At 29.9% G+C, this 11113-nt stretch overlaps 1 non-coding gene across 1 annotated transcript; it reads right to left on the reverse strand.

The window, feature by feature from the left end:
* Nucleotides 1–5358: 5358 nt before the first annotated feature.
* LOC114580312 lies at nt 5359–5465 on the reverse strand. Its single transcript, XR_003701673.1, has one exon. It is a non-coding gene; the product is annotated as a small nucleolar RNA R71 (small nucleolar RNA).
* Nucleotides 5466–11113: the final 5648 nt, after the last annotated feature.

The raw sequence follows: 11113 nt of genomic DNA on the forward strand, positions 1-11113 counted from the left end.
GAGTGACAGTTGTACTTGATTTTATGTATTTTATCTAATTGGAGTGTTAGTTTTATGTTTTAGGAAAATGTGATGTATTTTCTTTTCTTTAGATGTTGTTGTTTTTAAATCTTATGTCATATTGATATCTTATGTTTCAATTGTAATATCCTTCATTTTATATATCAATATAAGTTATCATGTTTTGGCTTTAATTTAGTTTTATAAATGTGTGTTAGCCTTTATGACAATCATTAGATTTTTGATCTTAATAGTGCTATACTTTAAAATCAAGTTAAAATTAAATTCATTAGAAAATCTAATTTTTCTAAATTTAAGTTCTTCTTATAACTTGGTGTAATTAAGATTGTTAATTTCATGTCTCTTATTTAGACTACATTAATTCTAATATTATTATTACAACTGTGATGTTTTCTTATTTTATATTTTACTTATCAATAAATACTTATGCACTTAGAAAATTTAAAACTTTTTATTATTAATTTTGGAAAGATCAAAATTACTCTTAAAAAATGTACAAATGTACAAAAATTTAAAGGAATGCGCAATGGTTTGCAAGTTGAAAAAGAGGCACAAAATAAGTCCACAAGTAAAAAGATGCACAAAAATGCGCCACAAATTTGAAAATGATGTGCAAATCGCCACATGTGGTAGTTATTTCTTTCAATTATCTTTTAATCTCTTAATTCAAATTGATCTACTGTACATTTTTTTTCCGTATTGAAATTTGAAATATACAAATTTTCTATTCATCCTTTTTGCAATGATTTTCTCTATCTTAGTGTCTAAATCGACTCATATTTTTGATAAATACTTTTTATTATCAATATTATATCTCTTCTTAAATTCTATGAATTACTATAATTTGCCTAATGTTTTGATATTGTTTGCAAAATTAATCTCAATCACTTTCAAGGATCAATTATCAAAGGATTATCATATGACTGTTTATATTGCTGGTCTTTTTCTTCTTCTCTTTTTGCTGTTGTCAAAAAGGGAGAGAAATTGTTTGTTCTATCGTAGTGTATTTGTGTGTTTGTTTTATGTGTTTGTTTTGTTTTGTATCTCTAAAAATTTTGAAAACAAAAAATTTTTTGATTCAAATGTCTCCTTATTTTCATGTGTTCATCATTTCAAGGGGAATTTAGGAGATTCTTAGAATTTGAAAATATACAAATATTAATTGTTTTGCCATCATAAAAAAGGGGAAGATTTGTTAAGAGAGTTGCTATTTGCATATTTTACATTCTTGCAACTTGTATGGTTTTGAGGATTCCAAATATTATTGTTTTATGTGTAGTTATCTCCTAACATTTTTTGGAAGATTTATTTTTGCTCTTATGTGTACTAACATTTCAGGAAAATCGAACTCCAGACTACTGAAGTATTCAAATCAAATTCAGCATGAAATGCATGAGATATTTTAAAATTTGAAGCTTATAGTTTTCTTTGAATTAAGTTTGTGAGGGAGTGATTGTAATAGAGTGAATAAATACACACACACTTAAGAAGATCTTGAAAATTTATTCTGATCGTACATGACGAACCATGTTCGTACGGGACGATCAGGTCAGTTATCTCCTCAAAAGCGCAATAGAACGAATAGGAGTTGAAGAAAATTTTTCTAATTTCTGATCGTCCAAGATGAAGTCAAATTCATCCTAGGATGAAATGTTCTCTTGAAAATTTTCGTTTAGATGAAATTTATATTCGTTCTAGGATGAAATGCTCTCTGGAAAAATTTCATCCAGACAAACTCAAAATCATTCCAGGATGAAATCTCCTATGGAGAATTTTCTTTTAGACGAAATTTATAACTGTACCAGGACGAATTGCTCTCTAGAAAATTTTTTTCCAGACGAACTCAAAATCGTTCCAGGACGATTTGTCCTCTATAGAAATTTCGTCCGGACAAACCCATATTCGTCCCAGAACGAAGTGAACCGACTCTGAAAATTTTGGCGATGTTCTGTAGTTTATGGGTACCGACCTATGGAATAAATATTCATACTAGAAAAACTTAGTTTGTACGGGATGATGATCGGGTATGAATTCAATTCGTACCAATATACATTTGATTCATTTCCAAATCATTTAAGTAAAATCGTCTAGGACGATCCACGATCGTACGGGACGATCCACTGCATGTTGACTTGAAAATTTATAGTTTTTGGACAGTTTTTTGTCTCTTTCCTATATATAGTCCAATCTAAACTGCCACTTAATCTTTTTGCTCACTAATCTTCATGCCTATTGAAAGAAGAGTCAAGGAGAAAGTGTTCGAAGGAAAATTCTTACTACTGGAGCATGAAGTCTTCACTTCGTGTTTAAAGGTAAGTGTTTTTACTTTTGATTTCTGATTACTTCACTCTTTTTTTTCTTCCTTCTAGATTTCTTATGAGAAGATCTATCAAGGAGATCCGGTTCTCTGCCGGCACTTGGTGAGTGTGAACAGCCGAAGGGTTCTCTGCCCACACTAGGAGAGTGTGAAAGGAAGAAGGGTTCTCTGCCCACACTAGGAGAGTGTGAAAGGACGAAGGGTTCTCTGCCTACATTGAGAGAGTGTGAAAGGAAGGATGGTTCTCTACCAACACTGGGGATAGTGTAAAAGGATGATGGTTCTCTGCCAATACTAGGGATAGTGTAAAAGGATGACGGTTCTCTGCCGCACTGGGTAGTGGTGAAAAGAGTTTCTATAAAGGCTTCTCCGCCATGCTGTGGGTTCAAAAGAAGAGTCACTAGTCGTATTAGTACAATACTAGGAGGGTTCCTCCGGGGAGTGGATGTTGGTTGTGTTTGACTGAACCACTATAAATCTTGTGTCTTTTATTTTTGCTGCTTTTTATTTTCTGCTTTACTGTTTTTAAGTTGTGGTTGAAAAAATATTTCTACAAAATTCATTAAAATTTATTTTCAGTATAAAATATTTAAAAGAGGGATTAAATTTTAAATTACCAATTCACCCCCCTCTTGGTTAGCTGCTGGAACAAAAGCTTAGGTTTAACAATCTAATTTATAGTGAACAAGTTTCAATAATTAGTCTACACATTGTCAGGTGTAAATTGTGTTTTATTTATTCTATTTAAATTCAATTAAATCATTTTTTAAATTGTGTTTGTACAAGAAATACTTAGAAAAAGGTAAAATTTTTACCAGTGTTGGACCAACGCCGCAACATTCCAATTACTTGTGTCGTAGCGTCTACAATGCATCGGTGACAGACCAGGGAATTTCAACACAAACTTCTTAAGAAATATGGTAAATAATTCAATGCCCCAATGAAGCAAAGGTCAGTGCCACAATACTTTATAGCACCATAGCATCAGAAACTTGCATAGCAGCACTTAAGCCTCAAGAATTCAAGCACGAGAACATCGAGCATTATAACAACACAGTGTTAGATTACACATTCAAGTGTCATGACACTCAAATTTCATAGTTTCATGGTAGAGATATTTAAAAAAGATGGAGCTATATCAATTCAGTAAAGTGACACACATATTCAATCAATGGGTGCATCGAGTCAATGTAGCATCGTAATTGAGAAAACTCAATAACGCTAAGGTGCTTTTTCATTTTATAGCACTGTAGTACGTGCAACCATTTCAAGTGCTACGACACCCAGGGCCATGCATGCACTTACTAAATAGTTTTCTAGTTCTTATGTTGAAGAGTTATTTTGCTTATAGTAGAGTCCTATAATATACAATGCAATTCTTTAGTTCCCCCTTAGAATAAAGTCTAAGGAAGGCTAAAGAAGGGCATAATACTTTCATTAGAGATCTTAGCCTATCTTGTGTAAGAAATCCTAACATTGGAAGAGGAAAGGGTGTGGGGAAATCAATTATAATATCATGGTGAAGTTTTTCTACATTATTTTTCTTGTATTTTTTCTTTTATGACTGAAATAAAAATGTGTTTGCTTTCTAATTTATTTATGTCTCGCTAATTTTTAAGTTTTTGGACTAATAAAGTGAATATAATGCAAGTACTAATATATACTCTCATGCCTTGAATGAAGTTATAAATATTTTTAATATCTCCCATTCTTAATTTAATGCATACAATGACCATATATATAGTTAATATATAGTTTAATATATTACCTCGATGTAGGAATATTGGAAAAAGTAGGAGTATTAGAATGGAATGTTGGCATGCCTAGACATAGAATGTTAAACCTTCTAGGTATTATGGAACCATTAGAATTGTAGGAAGGTCTTGAATCTCCATTTACAATCCTAAAACATCGATAGTGATTTAATGATACATATACTATGATCCACATTAACATTCAAGAGTCTCATTAGAAAACATTATTTTTTATAAGTAATAGTCCAAACATATTTTCTATAATGACATCACATCTATTTGCATTATATGTAAGTGGCAGAAACTCAAATACCTTCATTCTTGTTTAATAGGATATACTATGAATCTATAATAAATAGTACTAGTTTGATTACAATCTAGCAGAACATTTTCTCGTGGGATCAAAACTAACTCATTCACTTTATTATTTGATCAACACATATACTTGCATATATAGTGGGAAATTATATATAAAAAAAACTCGAAGCTTATCATAAAAAATAGACACTATTCACCAGTTTAACAAAAACAAGCACAAGTACAATGCAAGCCACATTGCATGTCCCGCATCAAGTTTTTCCCACCATTATCGGGGAAGTAATATGTGCATTATAATTTCAAACTAGATTGTTAACATTAGTGCATATTTAGGCCTGCTTGTATCATGTTTCTTTATTTCTTTATTTTTTATTAAAATTTTAAAAAGTTAAAAATATATTATTTGTTTGGTTTTTATTATTTACTTTTTAGTGCATTATTTTTGCATGCATAGTAGATCTAGTTAGGAGCCTTTATTATTTAATTATGAGATTAAAAGGACCATGATAAAAATTTAGAAAATAAAAAGATTTTACAGATGTATGAACTACCACAAGATTAGGACTATCCTAGACCTTTTAGGGAATATTTCAATTATGTAGTAGAAGGAATCTTTCATAATATCAATAGACATACTATCAATATAATTAATTTTGAGTTAAAACTTACCATAATTTAGATGATTCAAAAATTTTAATTTGGGAGAACTTCTTTTGAGGATCCCAACCTATACTTAAAGGTATTAAAATTTAGCTAGCTTCTTATAAATTTGTACAACATTCAAGCATAATGTTATCACAAATGTTGGTATTAAACATTAATTATTTTCATTTTCTTAAAGGTGAAAACTAAGATGTGGTTGAATTCTTTGCCATAGGCTCTATATTCATTTGAAACGAGTTGGCACATAAATTCTTAGTTAAGTATTCCTCACCATAAAAAACTCTCAAGCTTAAAAATGATATCACATCATTTACCCAGATTTAAGGAGAGTTATTTTATGAAAGTTGGAAGAGATTTAAGAAAATTCTTAGGAAATTCCATCACCATACTTTTCTCAATTTATTGTTTATTCATACTTTTTATAATGGACTAGTAGGATTCCTTAGGTCGATTATAGATATAGTAACTGGAATATCATTATTATCTAAGCTAGTTGAAGAAGCCTTTGAATTAATTAAGGAAACAAGTATAAATAATTTACAGTGGCCTTTTAATAGGATGAATCCTAAAAGAGTAGCATGTGTTTATAAATGTAATGCTTTATCCATTTTGACTGCTCATGTAGCTATAATTTATAAGAAATTGGATATTTCTGGAGTTAGTTTAGGATCATGATCATCTTTATAATTGGAAGAGAACAATTTAAATTATATTAGTGATTATAATGCTATAGGGATAAATAATTTGAATTTAATTAGAAGATAAAATAATTTCTATTCCAATACATACAATCTAGGTTGGAGGAAGCATCTTAATTTTAGTTAGTGTAATAATAATATTGGTAGTAATAATCAATGGAGTGTAGGTCAATCTAATTAAGGGGATATTGGAATAATCCTTAGTAACCTTTAATAAATCTTAGACCTTTTTATCCCCCAGGTTTTAACCAAAATAGTTAGTTTAGAGAAAGAAAGACACCTTTGAAAGAGAATATGATTCGATTTGGAGCCCAATTACAAAGTTATATTACTTCAATTAAAAATTTAAAAAATTAATTAGGGTAGCTTGCATTCTCTTTTAATAGTAGACCTTATAGAGTTTTACCCAATAATATAAAAATTAATCCAAAGGAGAAAGGAAAAGAGCATAGTGGAGACCACTTGAGAAGTTGTGGTGATTCATTACAACAAAAATGTCATATCTAGGCAAGTCTAACTAAAGACTATAAACTTAGTGCTGATGATAGTCAACCTTATTATATTTTATGTTCAAATTTCTTATATGTTATATTATTTTTATTTGGTCATAGAAATTGTTGACTTTTATTTAAAATTATTTATGTTGTGTATCATTTATATTTAATTTAAATTCCTATTTAGGCTTAAGTGTTAAAAATTATCCTCTATATAACACTTGCACTTTGATTATTTATTTAGCTAAAATAACAATAGCAATCAAATATTATGTAAAATTAAGATAAAAATAAAACCTTAGATGATAATTTGAATGAACAAAGCATAGAAATTCATAATTTAAAATCTTAATAATTAACTAAGTAAAATCATTTAAGTTATTAACTTGTCTTAAATTTAGAAACTATACACTCTTGCACTTACTACTGAATTTGATAATGAATAATTGAGCTTAGGAAAAAGAAGTGCACAGCTTAAATTATGAAGATAATAATAAACTTAAATATGGAATTAGTAAGCTTACTAAATCCTTAAATAAAATCAATTAGGGTTACTGGAGGAATGAAAACAAACTTATATTCAAAATCATTAATTTGTATTCCAAGTATGAAAAAGTGTAAACATAAAAAATCAAAAGAGAAAATTAAAAAAAGATGAGTACATTCAAAATTTAGTATATGTTAAAGCACATGTCTAAAAAGTATCCTAATACTTAAAATCAAATAGGATAAGGTAGGTGAACTAATACATATGACAATGCATTAATAAACTTTTAATTTAACTACAAGCACAACTAATCTCTAAATGATATTTTCTTCTTTTTTTTTTTAAATCAGAAGTCAATCTTACACATACATTGATAGTAGATAAGTTCAATTCAAGTAAGAATAATGATGATTACTCAGGCTAATTACTTATGATTTTTCAAATTATATTACAACTTTGATAATTCCAAATTACTTATAAATTGTGATGTAGTATCTTATATTTTAGTAAGTTAAAATTACCAATTTTTATTTGGGATAAAAGGGCTTTTGCTAAATTGCTAAGAAGAAGTGCTCAAATATGGGAAAACTAATATATTAAAAAAAAATTCATTGTTTTGGAGGAATAACTTTTCATTAGTATCATATTATTTATAACTAACTATATCATCATCATTCATACTTTTGTATATTGCCTAACTTAAATGACTATAATCTTCCTACTAGAAGGAAATCATAGCCTCAAAATGGAGCAAAGAAACTCACTTTCAAATTTGGTCCTCATAATGAGGATTGTTGGCTTATTTTTTAAGAGAAAACTTACTTTAAGGACTGTAAGCCTTGATAGCCTTCAAATATGGTCCATCCAATATGGAAAATCATTACCTTCTTAAAGAGTAGATCAAATATTTTTCATTGGGATCAAAAGTGTTGATTTCCTATAAATAATATTTGTTTAATGAAAACAATCATTGTCTTTTAAAGGGAAGACGTTAGCCTTGTCCTAGGGATGACAAGTCTTGAACATGTATGCCAAAATCTAGTCCACCAAAGTAAAAAATAAACATTTTTTAATGGTATGACTGAAGCCTCATCATTGAACTTTGATTGGTTAAAATGATTTTTCAACTATTACTAGATAATCATTTTACCATCGAAAAAAATTTAGAGGCTATTAGTAGAACCATATCTCTTTTAGCCTTAATAAATATTATATATAGACCTGATGAGGAGCCATATGTCTCCTTTAGCCTTAAGGGTGAGTATTTATAGATAAAAGGGGAAATATTTTTTCTAAAAATTCTCAAAAAAAAAAAAAATGAAGCTAATTTACTTCTTATCAAAAATTGTTTAAAAGGAATATCTTTAAACTGAAAAAATAATTGCACATGTTAAAAATGCTTTTTAAGGTGTTAAATTATTTAAAAACATATCAAATGGCATCTAGTCGTGAGTTGTAAGTGTGGTCCCATCACCCATTGGTGTACACAAGTGGTCTTAAGTAGGGGTGTCAAAATGGGTCAACAAGTCGGGTTCGGGTCCCACATGTATTGACATGGATCCAAATTAGTTGACCTTAACTTGACCCAATTTTTTAAAATGAGTTAGGAATTCAAACCCAGACCTGACCCACCAGTTTATCGAGTTAAACTGACCCGCGAAGTGAGAGTTTGGGTGCACTGATGTAGAGTTTGGATGGGAGCGCTAGTCTGCCTCGCTGGTGCTACAGTTGGAGAGCCAGAGAGCAGAGTTTAGTGTCACTGGAGGGATCAATTAAGAAGAGCTACAAACGACATAGTGGCGTTGCATACTGAGAGATGTAGAACGATACGACCTGCAAGCAGGCACTACATTATGGAGTTCGGACAGTGGGAGGTCTCGCTGGTGGCCTGACACAACAAACAATGTCAGGATTCGCTAGTGGCATAATGTAATGAAGTGAAATAATGTAGAGTTCAAACCACTGGAGGAATTATGGGATGTGAGATCACACTACAATGGGTCGAGTTTGGGTGCTTGAGTGCAAATGGGTCATTTCGATTTGATTTAGGATTTTCAGGTCAACCTGAACCTGACATGATTTTATAAATAAGTCAGAATCTCAACCCAGACCTGATTCATATGGAAAATGGGTTGACATGAATAAAAAAATTTTAAGTTGGGTTTAAGGTCAGGTCAAATTTTGATACCCCTAGTCATAAGCATTACTAATTACATGAGGTTACTGGCAGAATAACTTATAGGTCTAGTTGCTAACACACATCTTAATATATTTTTCAGCATGAACATTTAGTTTGGATTTTTTTGAAGTACTCTTTTTTTGATATTTTGAAAATAATTTCAATACTTTTAGATCATAATAAAGAATTTACAATTAATTTCAAGTATTTTAAAGAATTAAGATAAATCATTTTCAATAATATTTTCTCCAATCAATGAGCCAACTCTAAGGATTGCTGGACTTCTAAAGGAGTAAATTTTAGTTTATTCATATTCCTAACGAGAGATCAACACTAATATTTAGGGAGCAAGTTAATCTTATAATTCTTCCAAAATTATAATTATACATTGAGAAGATTTTAAAGATTAGATGAATATTTATAGAAAATATAAGCTCAATGTGTAAAAATAAGGCAACTAATTTGACATAAAAATGAACTTAATCAAGCATGAATCTCAACGTAAATTTATTTTCATTAAGCAAAAAATTTTCATTAAGCATTTAGGTCAATCACACCTAGCCTTGTTCTTAATATACTAAAAGAGTCAAAGGCTAGTTCTTTTGTGAGAATGTCTTCAAGTTGGTTTTCCGTTGTAACATGATTCAGCTCAATTTCTCCTTTGGATACATGATCCCTTATGAAATGATGCCTTATATAATTATGTTTGGTTCTTGAATTTTGAATAGGATTCTTTGAAATATAAATGGCACTAGTGTTATCACAATAAATTGGAATAATGTCTATAGTAAATCCTAAGTCAATCAACTATTGTTTTAACCAAAGAACTTGTTCCACACAACTTCCTAAGGTAATGTATTCAGCTTCAAAAGTGTTACAAAATTTTATTTTCTACTGGACCAAGAAACTAGTGAATTTTTAATAAATTAACATGTTCCAGATGTACTCTTTCTATCAACTCTACAACCTACAAAGTTCTAATCTGAATATCTAATTATTTCAAATGAAGAGCTGAACTTAGGATACCAAATCCCTAAGTTCTGAGTTCCCAAGAGATATCTCAAAATCCTTTTCACTACTGTCAAATGCGATTCTTTTGGATTTGATTGAATCTAGCACACAAACAAACACTAAACATAATATCGGGTCTGCTAGTAGTCAAGTAAAGCAAAGATCCAATAATCCCTCTAAATTTCTTTTAATCAATAGATTTTCTCTTTGGGTTATTATCTAACTGAACTGAGAAACTCATAAGTGTACTAACAGGTCTAGTATTATCCATTTCATACTTTTTGAGGATATCCTTAACATACTTTGACTGATTAAGAAATATACCCTCTTCAATTTGTTTAATGCTAAAGCCTAGAAAGTAACTCAAATCTCTCATTAGGCTCATCTCAAATTCATTACTCGTTATTTTTGAAAATTCATCATAAAGATTTTTATGAGTACATCCAAAGATGATATCATCAACATAAATTTATACAATGAGTATGTCATCTCCCAATTTATTTAAAAAAATAGTTGTGTCCACACTTCCTTTTTCAAAACATCTCTCAAGTAGGAAGGTGCTCAACCTCTCATACTAAGCCCTAGGTGCATATTTCAATCTGTGTAATGCCTTTTTCAATTTGAAAATATGATTTGGATATTTTGAATTTTTAAAGCGTAGAGGTTATTCCACATAAACATCCTCTTAAATCACCCCATTCAAAAAGGTACTTTTAATATCCATTTCCTACAATTTAAATCCTCTAAAATAGGCAAAGGCTAACAAAACCCTAATCACTTTAAGTCTAGCTATAGGGGCAAAAGTCTCCTCAAAATTAATCCCTTCAATTTCTTTATACCCCTTAGGAACCAATCTAGCCTTATTTTTAACAACAACTCCAGAGTCATTTATTTTGTTCTTAAATACCCACTTAGTTCTAACTACACTTTGATCCTTTTACCTTGTAATTAATTCTCAAAATTCATTCCTTACAAATTGATTCCATTCTTCTTGCATTGCCAAAATCCAAAATTCATCCAAAAGTATTTGATTTATATTTGTTGGTTCTATTATAGAAATAAAGAAAGAATGATTAACTTCTTTGCTTAGTCCATGCCTAGTCCTAACATCCTTACTAGGTTCACCTAAAATCAATTCATTAGGGTGGTTTTTAGAAATCTCAATTCTTTA

The sequence above is a fragment of the Dendrobium catenatum genome, unplaced genomic scaffold (assembly GCF_001605985.2).
Source record: "Dendrobium catenatum unplaced genomic scaffold, ASM160598v2 fragScaff_scaffold_932, whole genome shotgun sequence".
NCBI classification, from domain to species: Eukaryota; Viridiplantae; Streptophyta; class Magnoliopsida; order Asparagales; family Orchidaceae; genus Dendrobium; species Dendrobium catenatum.